Below are 15379 nucleotides of genomic sequence, written 5' to 3' on the forward strand. Positions count from 1 at the left end.
AGATTAGTGAGACTGGAACTGCTTCCCTTCACACAGGAATCGAGCACTAGAGATGACAGGTGGAAAATAAAGGGGACAAGAGTCAAGAGTGGCATGGTGGTAAAAACATTGTTGTTTTTAACACAGCCCGGAATCTGGACATGGTGGAGAATGGTTTCATTGTGGCTTCAGAGTGATCTAGATAAATATACGACGGAGGGGAAAAATTCGAGAAAGGGCCAGTGGGAGCAAGTGGGGAGTTGCTCTGGTAATGAGAGACAGTTCAGACATGAGGGGCTGAGTGGCCTCTTTCTACTGCATAATGATTCTATGAATTAGAGAGGGCAGTGAAGAGTGAAACAATGGCGACTTCCAGGACCAGTTAGTTCCTATAATGTGGAAGTAAATTGGTGAGAACATACAGATTGATCTGAGAACACTGAACAGTACAGTGCAGGGACAGGCCATTCAGTCCACCCTTTCTGTACTGACCATGGATCCCATCCCATCTGTCTGCACATGGTCCATATCTCCCCATTCCCCATCTGTTCATGTGTCTGTCTAAATGCCTCTAAATTATTACTATGGTATCTGTCCCAACAGCATCACCCACAACTCTGTGTAAGATAAAAGCTTCTCCTGTACATCTCCTTGAAAGTTTCTGCCTCTCATCTTAAAACCATAAGACCATTAGACATAAGAGGAGAATGAGCCCATTTGGCCCATTGAATCTCCTCTCACATTCCATCATGGCTAATTTATTATCCCTCTCAAACCCATTCTCCTAACTTCTCCCTGTAACCTTTCACGCCCTGACTAAGTAAGAATGATCCCACCTAGTATTCGATATCTCCACCCAGACTATCTACCCTGTCTATGCCTGTCATAATTTTATCAGCGTCTGGTGTTTCCTCAGCTTCAGAGAGAGAAAAATAACAACTTTGTCCAATCTCACCATGCAGCTACACTCCCCAAACCAGCCAGCATCTCCAGGAATCTCTTCAATGTCCTCTCCAAAGCCTCATGTGGACAGGTGCAGTGAACACAGGACGTTATTTACTTATTTAAGATAAAACTTCCATCCATGACTAGATGAATAAGCACACTAAACTATTTCAATGATGCAATTCAACTCTGCTGCCAAAATTTATTTCCATGAACTTCAGTACAGAAGTGAATCAAGAATGCAAATAGAACTACATTATCCATCCATCCATCCTCCTCTGTCCATCCATCCGTCCACCCATCCATCTATCCTTCTCCGTCTGTCCATCCATTCATCCATCTGTCCAACCATCCGTCCACCCATCCAAACATTCTTCTCCATCCGTCCACCCATCCATCCATCCTCCTCTGTCCATCCATCCATCTGTCCATCCATCCGTCCACCCATCCATCTATCCTTCTCCGTCTGTCCATCCATTCATCCATCTGTCCAACCATCCGTCCACCCATCCAAACATCATTCTCCATCTGTCCATCCATCTATCCATTTGTCCACCCATCCATCCATCTGTCCATCCATCTATCCATCCGTCCACCCATCCATCCATCTGTCCATCCATTCATCCATCTGTCCAACCATCCGTCCACCCATCCAAACATCCTTCTCCATCTGTCCATCCATCTATCCATCCGTCCACCCATCCATCCATCTGTCCATCCATCTATCCATCCGTCCACCCATCCATCCAGCCAACTCCGTCCATCCATCCGTCCACCCATCCAAACATCCTTCTCCATCTGTCCACCCATCCAACCATTCTCTTCCATCCATCCATCCATCCAGCCTCCACCGTCCATCCATTCATCCATCCATCCATTCGTCCATCTGTCCATCCATCCATCCATCCGTACATCCTCCTCCATCCAGCCATCCATTCATCTTCCTCCATCCTTCCATCCGACGATCCATCCATCCCTCCAAATGTCCATCCATCCGTCCTTTTACCTGTCCATCCATTCATTCATCCATCCAACCATCCATTCACCCATCCACCCATCCATTGATCCATCCATCTGTCCAACCATCCGTCCACCCATCCATCCATCCATCCTCCTCCGTCCATCCATCCATCCATCCATCCATCCATCCATCCATCCATCCATCCGTACATCCTCCACCATCCAGCCATCCATCCATCCTCCTCCGTCCATCCATCCATCCATCCATCCATCCATACATCCATCCAAATGTCTGTCCATCCATCCCTCCAAATGTCCATCCGTCCATCCATCCATCCATCCCTCCCTCCCTCCAAATGTCCATCCATTCTCATCCATCCATCCAAATGTCCGTCCATCCATTCCTCCAAATGTCCATCCATCCGTCCGTCCATCCATCCATCCAAATGTCCGTCCATCCATTCCTCCAAATGTCCATCCATCCGTCCGTCCGTCCATCCATCCATCCATCCATCCATCCATCCATCCATCCATCCATCCATCCATCCATCCATCCATCCTCATCTGTCTGTCCATCCATCCATCCATCCATCCAATTGTCCATCCATTCTCATCCATCCATCCAATTGTCCATCCATTCTCATCCATCCATCCATCTGTCCACTACCCGTTCCATCCATCCATTCATCCTCATCTGACCATCCATATGTACATCTTCTTCCATGCATCCATCCATCCTGTCTATCCATCCATCTGTCCATCCATTCATCCATCCATCCTCAGCCGTCCATCCTCTTCTATCCGTTCATCCATCCACCTATCATACCATCCATTCTCTTCCAGGCATCCATCCATTCAGCAGTCTGGCCATCCATCCACCCATCTATCCATCCATACAGACATCATCTTCCATGCATTCATCCAACTGCCTGTCTATCCATCCATTAATCTATCCATCAGTCCATCCAACCATCCACCCATCTGTCCATCCTCATCTAAACATCTATCCATTCACATATCTATATATGTTAAAACAGAATTAAATTAACATAAATTGTCCGGGAAATGATACCGCAGCATTAAAGCCAGGACCGACAAGACTCCAGGACAGCTTCTTCCACCAGACCGTCAGACTGATTAATTCATGCTGACACAGTTGTATTTCTATGTTATATTGACTGTCCTGTTGTACATTCTATTTATTGCAAATTACTATAAATTGCACATTGCACATTTAGATGGAGATGCAAAGATTTTTACTCCTCATGTATGTGTCGGATGTAAGAAATAAAGTCAATTCAACTTACATGATAAAATAACCTTAACGGCACAGAGTGGCATTAGTGTGAGTTGAGACAATAAGGAAATCACAGTCCAAGGTAACGCTAAGGTTTTAGGGGTTGGTTGGTTCAAGAACCTGATGGCAGAGGGGTAGAAGCAGTTGTTGAACTTTGAGATGTGGGTCTTCAGGCTCCTGTATCTCTTGCCTGATGGCAGTTTTGGAAAGAGAGCATGGCCTGGATGGTTCCATCATCACTTCATGATGGACACCATAATGATTTCAACAAAATCTGCACATTTGTCCACAGATCTGCTATTGGATCTTACTTGCTCTTTAGTTTTTATTGCCTCTTAATATACTTCTGATTAAAATGGGACATCTTACCTCAGTATTATGGTCCATTTGCCCATTCCACCAGCTTCTCTTGAACTTCTCCAAGTTCAGTGCACCTCCAAATCGGTGCCTCCTATGAATTTGAAAACTGTGCCCTGACCTGCTGCCCAGCACAGTTGTGCAGTGATTCATTCTGTTACTGCACAGATTCTGTCCCTGGGTTCAATCCTGACTTCCTGTCTGGGGTCTCACAGTTCTTCCTGTGTGCTCCATTTTCTCCGACATCCCAAAGACATGTAGGATGGTAGGTTAATTGATGTAGTAAACTACATAAGATTGTCAGAAATTATATGAAGTTATGAGGGGCATAGATAGGCAGCTGATAACTTTTTCCCAGTCAAAATATCTAATACTAGAGGACATTCATTTAAGGTGAGCGGGGTTAAGTTTAAAGGAGAGATGAAGGGCAAGTTGTTGTTTACACAGAGAGTGGGAGATGCCTAGAATGCATTGTCAGGGGTGGTAGTGGAGGCAAGTACCATGCAGATGATTAAGAGGCTCTTAGATAGTCATATGAATGTGAAGAGAATGAGGGAATTTGAACATTGTTTAGTGCCAAGGAATTTTAACATTGTTTAGGAAGCTTAATGGTCAAGGTAACACTATTACAGTGCCAGCAAGCTGGCTTCAATTCCCACTGCTCTCTGCGAGGAACTTGTATGTTCTCCCCATGACTGTGTAGGTTTCCACTGGCTGCTCCAGTTTCCTCCCACATTCTAAAGACTTGTGGGTTTGCAGGTCAATTGGTCACATAGGTGTAATTAGGGAGCACAGGCTCGTTGGGCTAGAAGGGCCTGTTATCAATCTCTAAAAAAACGTGTAGGCAGCTGGGACTAGTTCAGTCGGCTTTTAGTTACTACTGTAATTAGTTTGGGACACCATGAAGCTGAAGGGCTGGTGTCTGTGATGGTCTGTCTCCTCTGGGGGAATGAGTGGGTACGTGAAAGAGAATATAAGTGGGATTGTGGGACCCCCTGATGTTAGATCCCGGTGTCTTGGGGGGTAGGGAGTCGGATACCAGACGGGAGGACGCCGAAGCAGAAGAGGCCACGGTGGGAACCAAGCGTGCGGGGTGCGTGTTCCGGGGACGGTTCAGGAGCGGCGCACCACCCGCGCTGCTGCCTGGGTAGCGTGCGGACGGTGCGGGAGCGCGTCCGCCGGGTGAGGCGGCGTTGTGGCGGCGGGTCAGGCTGTCCGATCTCCCGGTACCCGGAGCCGGCAGCCGCTGGAACCTCCCTCCTCTCCCCCCCGGTCAGCCTGTGGAGCCATCACCGAGCAGCTGCCCACTGTCCAAGGTAGCGGTCCCCTGCATTGACCGTAGGGTATCTGTTCACTGAATCGACCTCGGGGTACCTGTCCATTGATTAACAGCACTCTGGATTAACCACAGGACACCTGAGCCCGAGATTACCACCAGGTACCAGCGACTGGATCAGCTCTGGGTATTCTGCACTGTGTTATCGCCAGTACCACCACCACATCCGCCGGATTATCCACAGAATACCTTTGCATTAGGGTACCATCAAATTGTCCGTTGAATTATTGTAGTCTAGCTGGATTATCACACATACTGGAATTGTCGGCTGGATTATTACGGATTCTTGTCCACTAAAGTATCGCTGCGTACTGGATTATCGCCGGGTCATTGTCACTGGGTTATTGTTGTTTGGGGCGACACGTTTACGACTCGGTCATTTGCTGCTGGATTTGTATGGCTGCGGGAAGAGTCTCCTGAATCCCCACGATTTCAGTTCGGCCCGGCCCGTTCACAGCCAGCTGTTTGATCAAACGGTGGACAAGATGTGACTGTCATCAGTTGTTTCTGTGATGGTGGGATGGGGCAGTGATATGTGAGCTGGCAGCGGGCAGCACCTTGGCGGTGGTAGGTAAGTGCCTCATCTCTTGTCAAGCCTTCTGCCTCCTGCATGCCACGGTGGCGTAGCAGTTTTTACAGCTCTGGCCCCTCCAGAGTGTGGAGTTCAATTCCAGCGCCGGCTATAAGGAGTTTGTGCGTTCTCCCAGTGAACCCCCTCCCCCCCCCCCGGGTTACCTTGCACAGTTAGAAGGGTAATTGTCCTTTGAGTAGGCTAGGTTTAAATGCTGGGTGATGTGGCTCATTGGATCGGAAGGGCCTATTCCTTGCTGTATCTCTAAATCAATAAAATCAAATTATAAAAACACTATGACAGTTAAGAAGACGAATCTTTGCTTACACTCTCTTTTTGACATTTACAATTCACAAGCAGATGTTCATATATACCTCAGAGAGATTAAATGGGATTTGGTTTCCATTTTTGCTCACAATCTGTGTGATTCCCCGCCCCTGCATTCTTTTTGTGTGTTAGTTTTGACGAGTTCCTTTCACTTCAGCATTCTCTTTGAACTAGATCAGTTTCAGTTTCTGATCCTGGATTGACCTCCTGTCCGCGTGCCACCTTAATCTCACTGTTGAGTCAGTATGGCATAATTTCCCGTTGGCACGGATGGGTGGTTAGTATTAGAATCTATTGTTCATTCCTGGCAGTCAGAGGCAGTGTTTTCTCTTGTTAGGTTTGTGTGTCACCCATTTTAAGGGTGCAGAAAGGATTCACAGGGATGTTACCGGGACAGGAGAGATTGGATAGGGTTGAAATCAAGTTCATTGTCATTACTTGCAGCAGCAGCATAGGCTGGGGATATTTTCCCTATAGGGAATAAGGTAGATAGCCAGTGTAGGTTTCCCATTGTCGACACGGATCAACTGGACTTTGAACACAACCACTCTTCTCTCAATTATAACATATTTTGTGTGCACGGAGAACAGTATGACCCCTGTCACCACCACACTGTTCTGAAGTCTGAACAGAGATATAGCTTCTTTTATACAGAAATAAGTAGCAGTTACTGATAATGACCATTTGGTAATCTCTAAAAACACAAAATGCTGGCAGAACTCAGCAGGCCAGACCGCATCTATGGGAGGAGGTAGTGACGACGTTTCGGGCCGAAACCCTTCATCACTCGCGTTGCCTTTGAATTTGGTAGTCTCTGTATGTTTGATTTTACAAGTAAGAAATCCAATCGTCATTCACAATATAGGCGTTAAAAGTCAACAGACACTACAAGCTGACAACTGATGAAACTTTGAAGTTAGTAAAGCAATTGTCCCTTATTCTGATGGTTTTGAGAGTTATCTTGTTCCCAAGATTATTTTAGAAGTAGCTTATAGAAGTCAATAAACTGCTTGTCATCAGGATCAGGGTTATTATCACTGGCATGTGAGGTGAAATTTGTTAACTTAGCAGCAGCAGTTCAATGCAATACATAATCTAGCAGAGAGAGAAAAATAATAAAATAATAATAAATAAATCAATTACTTATATTGAATAGATTTTAAAAAAACAGAATACTGTATATTTAAAAAAAGTGAGGTAGTATCCAAAGATTCATTGTCCATTTAGAAATTGGATGGCAGAGGGAAAGAAGCTGTTCCTGAATTGCTGAGTGTGTGCTTTCAGGTTTCTGTACCTCTTACCTGATGGTAACAGTGAGAAAAGGGCATGCTCTGGGTGCTGGAGGTCCTTAATAATGGACGCTGCCTTTCTGAGACACCGCTTCCTAAAGATGTCCTGGGTACTTTGTAGGCTGGTGCCCAAGATGGAGCCGACTAGATTTACAACCTTCTGCAGCTTCTTTTGGTCCTGTGCAGTAGCCCCTCCATACCAGACAGTGATGCAGCCTGTCAGAATGCTCTCCACGGTACAACTATAGAAATTTTGAATGGACAGAGAAGTTGTTGCAGTAAAACTCCAGTAATATGCTATTTGACTCTTAGGAAATCCCAAATGGTTTGGCATCTGTTTATCAGGTGATATTCCCACACTCTGCTCACTGGGGCCCCTGTTCCCACACTCTGCTCACTGGGGCCCCTGTTCCCACACTCTGCTCACTGGGGCCCCTGTTCCCACACTCTGCTCACTGGGGCCCCTGTTCCCACACTCTGCTCACTGGGGCCCCTGTTCCCACACTCTGCTCACTGGGGCCCCTGTTCCCACACTCTGCTCACTGGGGCCCCTGTTCCCACACTCTGCTCACTGGGGCCCCTGTTCCCACACTCTGCTCACTGGGGCCCCTGTTCCCACACCCTGCTCACTGGGGCCTCTGTTCTTTTATTCCCTTTCTACTGCAAAGTAAATTTATTATCAAAGTATATAGATATCACCATACACAAGCCTGTGGGCACACTCAGCAAATCTATACAAGTGCAGAAGACAGCAAACTGTGCAAATGCAAATATAAATAAATAGTAATAAATAACAAGAACATGAGATAAAGAGTCCCTGAAGTGAGATCATTGGTCGAGGGAACCTTTCGATGATGGGGCAAGTGAATGTAGTGATCCCCTTAGCTGGTTCACTGTAACTTTTATAATAATATGATGTAACAACTTGAAAAAGTAATTAACATAAATGGCTGAGAAATGTGTGAGGGAGCAACATCCAACAGTTTGGAAAACTCTGCCAGTTCAGCACCATGTCAAATGAATTTCATTTTCTTCAGCAATTTTTATGTTTTCTTGATTAGTGAAATCTTTCAGCAGTGAGAAGGTGTGTTCAGAAGGCAGGGTAATATCACATACTACGTCCAGCACGTCGTGAATTTGCAACACAGAACCCAGTGGTCTTTACGATTGCTCAGCTTGGTTGTTTCGAACAGGATGCATTGTGCTGCTGTACCTTAACGAAACTGCAGGGTACAAACAGTCCTGGCTGAAGGGATGAAGAATGCCTGATCATTGAAATTACCATCTGTGCTTTCCTTTCTCTTTTCCATTGTGTTCTGTCATTTGACCCACCAGACGTATTTTGGAAACAACCCTGATGTACCCAGATTATTTAAAAAACTGGGGAGTTGCTAAACTTCCAGTTACTTTGTGCAGCCACTGTACTCAGAATCACAGTTATACAGCACAGAAGCAGCCTTTCGCTCCAGCCCTCCATGCTGACTAGGATGTCTATATGAGCTGGTCCCATTTGCCTGTGTTTGGGCCGTATCCCCTTCAACCGGGGGTTCCCAACCTTTTTTACGCTGTGACCCCTACCATTAGCGTATTGGAGTGACAGAACCCGATGTTTGGATGATGATTTCGGCGCTGGGCTAGATTTGTCGGGCCCTGAGGTGAGGGACGGACCAGTTCAGCTCACTGCTCTGCTCTCTGCTGAACTGAGGGTCTGTGGACAGACTGTCTTTGTCAACTTCAGTTCAGAATGCGATTTGCTTGTATTTATTGTTTGCATCATTTGGTTTTTTTTTCCCTCTCTGCACACTGGGTGTTTGACAGTCTTTTTAATGAGTTCTTCTGGGTTTCTTTGTTAGGAGGTAAACCTCAGGGTTGTATAATGTATACATACTTTGATAATAAATGTACTTTTAACCAAAGGGTCTCTGGACCCCAGTTTGGAACCCCGTGCTCTAAACATTTCGTATCCATGTACTTGTCCAAGTGTATTTTAAACGTTGTAGACCATAAGATGTAGGAGCAGAATTCTCCCTGTATCCTTTCATGCCCTGGCCAATCAAGAATCTATCAACCTCTGCCTTATATACACATAAAATCTTGGCTTCCACAGCCACATGTGGCAATGAATTCCACAGATTCACCAGTCTCTGGCTAAAGAAATATCTCCTCATCTCGGTTCTAAAAGGACGCCCCTCTATTCTGAGGCTGTATCTTCTGGTCTTAGACTCTCCCACCATAGGAAATATTCTTACCCCCACTCTATCGAGACCTTTCACCATTCAATACGTTTCAATTCGGTCACCATTCATTCTTCTGAATTCTAGTGACTACAGGCCTAGAGCTATTAAAACTCCGTTCATATGACCTGCCATTCAATCCTGGAATAATTTCCGTGAATCTCCTTCGAAGCTTCAAAAGTGTCAGCACATCCTTTCTAAGATAAGGGGCCCAAAACTGCTCACAAGACTCCAAGTGAGGCCTCACCAGTGCTTTATAAAGCCTCAATATTACATCCTGGCTTTTTATATTCTAGACCTCTTGAGATGAATGCTAACATCGCATTTGCCTTCCTCACCACTGACTCAACCTGCAAATTAACCTTTAGGGAATCCTGCATAAGGATTCCCAAGTCATTTTGTGCCTCAGGTTTTTGAATTTTCGCTCTGTTTTGAAAATAGTCAGCTCTTTCATTTCCTCTACCAAAGTGCATGACCGTACACTTCCCGACACTATTCCATCTGCCACTTCTTTGCCCATTCTCCTAATCTGTCTAAGTCGTTCTGTAGCCTCTCTGCTTCCTCAAAACTACTTGCCCCTCCATCTATCTTTGTACCGTCCGCAAACTTTGCAACAAAGCCATCAAATCTGTCATCCAAGTCATTGACATATAACATAAAAAGAAGCAGTCCCAACACAGATCTCTGTTGAACATCAGTTGCCACTGACAACCAACCAGAAAAGGCTCCTTTTATTTCCACTCTTTGCCTCCTGCTAATCAGCCACTGCTTTACCCATGTTAGAATCTTCCCTGTAAGTGGGCTCTTAACTTGTCAAGCAACCTCATTTGGCAGCTTGTTAAAGGCCTTCTGAAAATCCAAGCACATAACATCAAACCATTCTCCTTTGTCTATCTTGCTTGTTATTTTTTCCAAAGAATTCCAATAGATTTATCAGGCAAGATTTTCCCTTGAGGAAACCATGCTAACTATGGCCTACTTTATTATGTGACTCCAAGTACCCTGAGACCTCATCCTTAATAATAGACTCCAACATCTTCCCAACCACTGAGGTCAGACTAACTGGCCTTTACTTTCCTTTCCTCTGCCTCTCTCTCTCTTCTTAAAGAGTGGAGTGGCATTTTCAATTTTACAGTTCTCTGGAACCATTCCAGAATCTAGTGATTCTTGAAAGATCATTACTAATGCTTCCACGATCTCTTCAGCCACCTCTTTCAGAACACTGGGGTGTACACCATCTGGTCCAGGTGATTTACCTGCCTTCAGACCTTTCAGCTTCCCACGAACCTTCTCTCTAGTAATGGTAACTTCACACACTTCATGCCCCCTGAAAGCTTATCATTGTACCTGCTGCTACCATTTACTCTGACAGCTCGCCCCATGTACCCACCAGCCTTTGCTTGAAAAGTTACCCCTCAGATCCCTTTTAATCTTTTCCCTCTCACCTTTAATGCACGTCTTTTGGTTTTAGATTTTCCTACCCTGGAAAAAAGACACACTGAAAAGAAAGGTCTTAACTGTGCTCCTGATCAGAGATATTTTGGATATTTTTTCAATCAGAAATATAATGTGGAGGGTATAAGTTCATTCTGGTAGTGTGGTTCATTACATTCTGCTTATCTTACAGTATTGTTCCGGTACTTACTCTGATATCCGATTTTTCGTTGAAGGTATGTGGAGAAGCAACACTGCTTGTTGATAAAAACTGGGAATTCCCTGTACAACATGTACAGTTGTGTTTCCTTGTCTTATACTTCCAGCCGCTGAGGTGCAGAGCAGGTTAGGCAACATCTATGCAGAGAGAGACAGGCAGTTAATATCTCAGAATGATAGAAACATAGAAAACCTACAGCACAATACAGGCCCTTCGGCCCACAAAGCTGTGCTGAACATGTCCCTACCTTAAAAATTACTAGGCTTACCTATAGCCCTCTATTTTACTAAGCTCCATGTACCTATCTAAAAGCCTCTTGATAGACCCAATCGTATCCGCCTCTACCACCGTTGCCGGCAGCCCATTCCACGCACTCACCACTCTCTGCGTTTAAAAAAAAAAACTTACCCCTGACATCTCCTCTGTACCTACTCCCCAGCACCTTAAACCTGTGCTCTCTTGTGGCAACCATTTCAGCCCTGGGAAAAAGCCTCTGACTATCAACATGATCAATGCCTCTCGTCATCTTGTACACCTCTATCAAGTCACCTCTCATCCTCCGTCTCTCCAAGGAGAAAAGGCTGAGTTCACTCAACCTATTCTCATCAGGTATGCTTCCCAATCCAGGCAACATCCTTGTAAATCTCCTCTGCGCCCTTTCTATGGTTTCCACATCCTTCCTGTAGTGAGGTGACCAGAACTGAGCACAGTACTCCAAGTGGGGTCTGACCAGGGTCCTATATAGCTGCAACATTAGCTCTCGGCTCCTAAATACAATTCCACGGTTGATGAAGGTCAATACACCCTATGCCTTCTTAACCACAGAGTCAACCTGTGCAACTGCTTTGAGCGTCCTATGGATGCTCCCCAAGATCCCTCTGATCCTCCACACTGCCAGGAGTCTTACCATTAATACTATATTCTGCCATCATATTTGACCTACCAAAATGAACCACCTCACACTTATCTGGGTTGAAATCCATCTGTCACTTCTCAGCCCAGTTTTGCTGACTACTCCTAATCATATTACACCCCTCCAAATGTTCATAAATCCTGTCTCTCAGGATCTTCTCTATCAACTTACCAACCACTGAGGTAAGACTCTCTGGTCTATAATTTCCTGGGCTATCTCTACTCCCTTTCTTGAATAAAGGAACAACATCTGCAACCCTCCAATCCTCGGGAACCTCTCCCGTCTCCATTGATGATGTAGAGATCATCACCAGAGGCTCAGCAATCTCCTCCCTCGCCTCCCACAGTAGCCTGGGGTACATCTCATCTGGTCCCGGCGACTTATCCAACTTGATGCTTTCCAAAAGCTCCAGCGCATCCTCTTTCTTAATGTCTACATGCTCAAGCTTTTCAATCTGCTGCAAGTCATCACTACAATCACTAAGATCCTTTTCCATAGTGAATACTGAAGTAAAGTATTCATTAAGTACCACTGCTATTTCCTCCGGCTCCATACACACTTTTCCACTGTCACAGTTGATAGGTCCTATTCTCTCACATCTTATCCTCTTGCTCTTCACATACTTGTAGAATGCCTTGGGATTTTCCTTAATCCTGCCCACCAAAGCCTTTTCATGGCCCCTTCTGGCTCTCCTAATTTCCTTCTTAAGCTCCTTCCTAGTAGCCTTATAATCTTCTAGATCTCTAACATTACTTAGCTCTCTGAACCTTTTGTAAGCTTTTCTTCTTGACTAGATTTATTACAGCCTTTGTACACCACGGTTCCTGTTTCCTACCGCAACTTCCCTGTCTCATTGGAAAGTGCCCGTACAGAGCTCTACATAAATATCCCCTGAATATTTGCCACATTTCTTCTGTACTTTTCCCTGAGAACATCTGTTTCCAATTTCCTGTCTGATAATCTATATTTTCATTTATATTTATCATTATTATTGTTATGAGCAGAGAGACAACATCTGCCGGAAGTAAATTCCTTGTATGTGCATAGGTACTTGGCGATTAAATTCTGATTCTGATTCTGATAGCCTCATAATTCCCCTTACTCCAATTAAATGCTTTTCTAACTTGTCTGTTCCTGTCTCTCTCCAATGCTATTGTAAAGGAGATAGAAGTATGATCACTATCTCCAAAATGCTCTCCTACTGAGAGATCTGACACCTGACCAGGTTCATTTCCCAATACCAAATCAAGTACAGCCTCTCCTCCTGTAGGCTTATCTACATATTGTGTCAAGAAACCTTCCTGAACACACCTAACAAACTCCACCCCATCTAAACTCCTTGCTCTAGGGAGATGCCAATCTATATTTGGGAAATTAAATCTCCCACCATAACAGGTATTATTACTCCTTTCCAGGATCTGTTTCCCTATCTGCTCCTCGATATCCCTGTTACTATTAGGCAGTCTATAAAAAGCACCTAGTAAAGTTATTGACCCCTTCCTGTTCCTAACCTCCACCCACAGAGACTCCGTAGACAGTCCCTCCATGGCGTCCACCTTTTCTGCAGCCATGACACTATCTCTGATCAACAGTGCCACGCCCCCACCTCTTTTGCCTGCCTCCCTGTCCTTTCTGAAACATCTAAAACCCGGCACTTGAAGTAACCAATCCTGTCCCTGAGCCGTTATGGACTTTCATCAGCTCTGGGACAAGGTGGAAGTCGTATTTTAAGTAAAGAAGTGGGTGGGTCAGACGGAGCATGGGATAGAATGAAGCAGAAGGGTGGAGGTGCCATCTGAAGGTGATGGTTGTCTAAAGCAAGTATAGATAAACAGAGATGACTGAGAATTGAGGGTAAAGAACAAGTACATGCAAGAAGTTGCTGAAATAACAAGACACAGTGCAGAATGCAAAAGTGTCTCCACAGTTGCTGCCTGATCTGTGGTGTATTTCGAGAGTGTTATCTCAATGAGAAGTGGAGGCCATGCTCAGAGTGTATAGCAATACCCTGCATTCTGTCTGGGTGCTATCCAACCTCATGGTATGAATATCGATTTCTCTTTCCGTTGAACAAATTTCCCTCCCTCCCTCCTCTATTTCCCACTCTGACCTTTACTTCTTCTCACCTGCCTATTCTTTTCCCCCGGGTCCCCTCCTCTTTCCCTTTCTCCTATTGTCCACTCTACTCTCCTGTCAGATTCTTTCTTTTCCAACCTGTGACCTTTCCCACCCACCTGGCTTTACCTATCATCTTCCAGCTAGTCTCTTTCCCCTCCCCCCCCCTTTTATTCTCGCATCTTCCCCTTTCCTACTTAGTCCTGAAGGGTCTCAGCTGGAAATATTGACTGTTTACTCTTTTCCATAGATGCTGCCTGACCTGTTGAGTTCCTCCAGCATTTTGTTTGTGTTGCTTTTGGTTTTCCAGCATCTGCAGACATTCTCGTGTTTGTTTCAGATATCCAGCAACAACGAATACCTCATTTTTGCAGCACCTTTTCTCTCTCATGTACCTCCTACCTGTATCTCCTTCAGACAGATCAACTGCATTGAAGGAGCTTTCACTACCCTCTCTCAGTCTCTTCACCTGACCATAGACATTGCTTCTGTTCTCTCCGTCCCCGCACCGCATCACCAGCACCTTCTCTGTGACTTGGACCGTTCCTCACCCAACTTTCCCAATGCTGATGGAAGGTTATTGACCTGAAAGCTTCACTCTTGTTTCTTTCTCTGTAGATGCTTTTTTGAGCAGCTAACCATTTTAAATAGTTCCTGTTTTTAGTTTAGATCGTCAGCATCCGCACTTTTATTAGCAGCTGAAGGGATTGTCGTAATATACATTGTTTTGAATTCTAAATCGACAAGAAATGTGGATGGGTCTGACTGGAATTCCAACCTGCCCACCATCTTCTGCCCCCTTCTCTCCTGTTTCTCCTACAACTAGTTGGCTGTTATGATGCAGCCAACTTCAAGTTTATTTTTGGGTGGCTGATGCCCTCCAATGTATCTGTTTTACAGCCAAATAATTGGGAAGAAAGACGTGGGTTTATAATCACTATAACTCGGTGGGTGATTTGTGCACTATCATGCAACTTAGTTTATATTTGTAATATCTTTGATGGAGCAGCTATCAAAGTTTGTGAAGATTTGGTCTGTCACCAAAGACACTGGCAAATTTCTACAGATGTACCATGGAGAACATTCTTGCTGGCTGCATCACCGTTTGGTGTGGAGGTAGGGCAGGTATCTACTGCACAGGATTTAAGTAAGCTACAGACACTTGTAAACTTAGCTCCATCATGGGCTCTAGCCTCTCTAGGACATCTTCCAGAAGCAATGCTCAGAAAGGCACCCGGGAGAACTTCTGTATTCTTCTACCAACTAATGCTTTGGGATCAAATCCCTGTGCGAGATTCAAACTTGTGCCTTCCTTAATGAAGGAGAAGATTCCTTCAGTAAGGAACAATCAAGGACCCCCATCACCTAGGCTGCCTTCTCATTGGTACAGGAAGTACAGGAG

General features: G+C 45.0%; 1 protein-coding gene across 5 annotated transcripts in view; it reads left to right on the forward strand.

Moving 5' to 3' along the window:
• The first annotated feature begins 4695 nt into the window (after positions 1 to 4695).
• dop1a (DOP1 leucine zipper like protein A) overlaps positions 4696 to 15379 on the forward strand; it is a 182781-nt gene continuing 172097 nt past the window's right edge. For all 5 annotated transcript variants that reach the window (XM_073051710.1, XM_073051712.1, XM_073051714.1 and 2 more), the window contains exon 1: positions 4696 to 5445. The gene's annotated coding sequence lies outside the window, so the exon portion shown is untranslated. The remainder of the gene's footprint in view (positions 5446 to 15379) is intronic.

Source organism: Hemitrygon akajei, chromosome 7, assembly GCF_048418815.1.
Source record: "Hemitrygon akajei chromosome 7, sHemAka1.3, whole genome shotgun sequence".
Lineage (NCBI taxonomy): Eukaryota > Metazoa > Chordata > Chondrichthyes > Myliobatiformes > Dasyatidae > Hemitrygon > Hemitrygon akajei.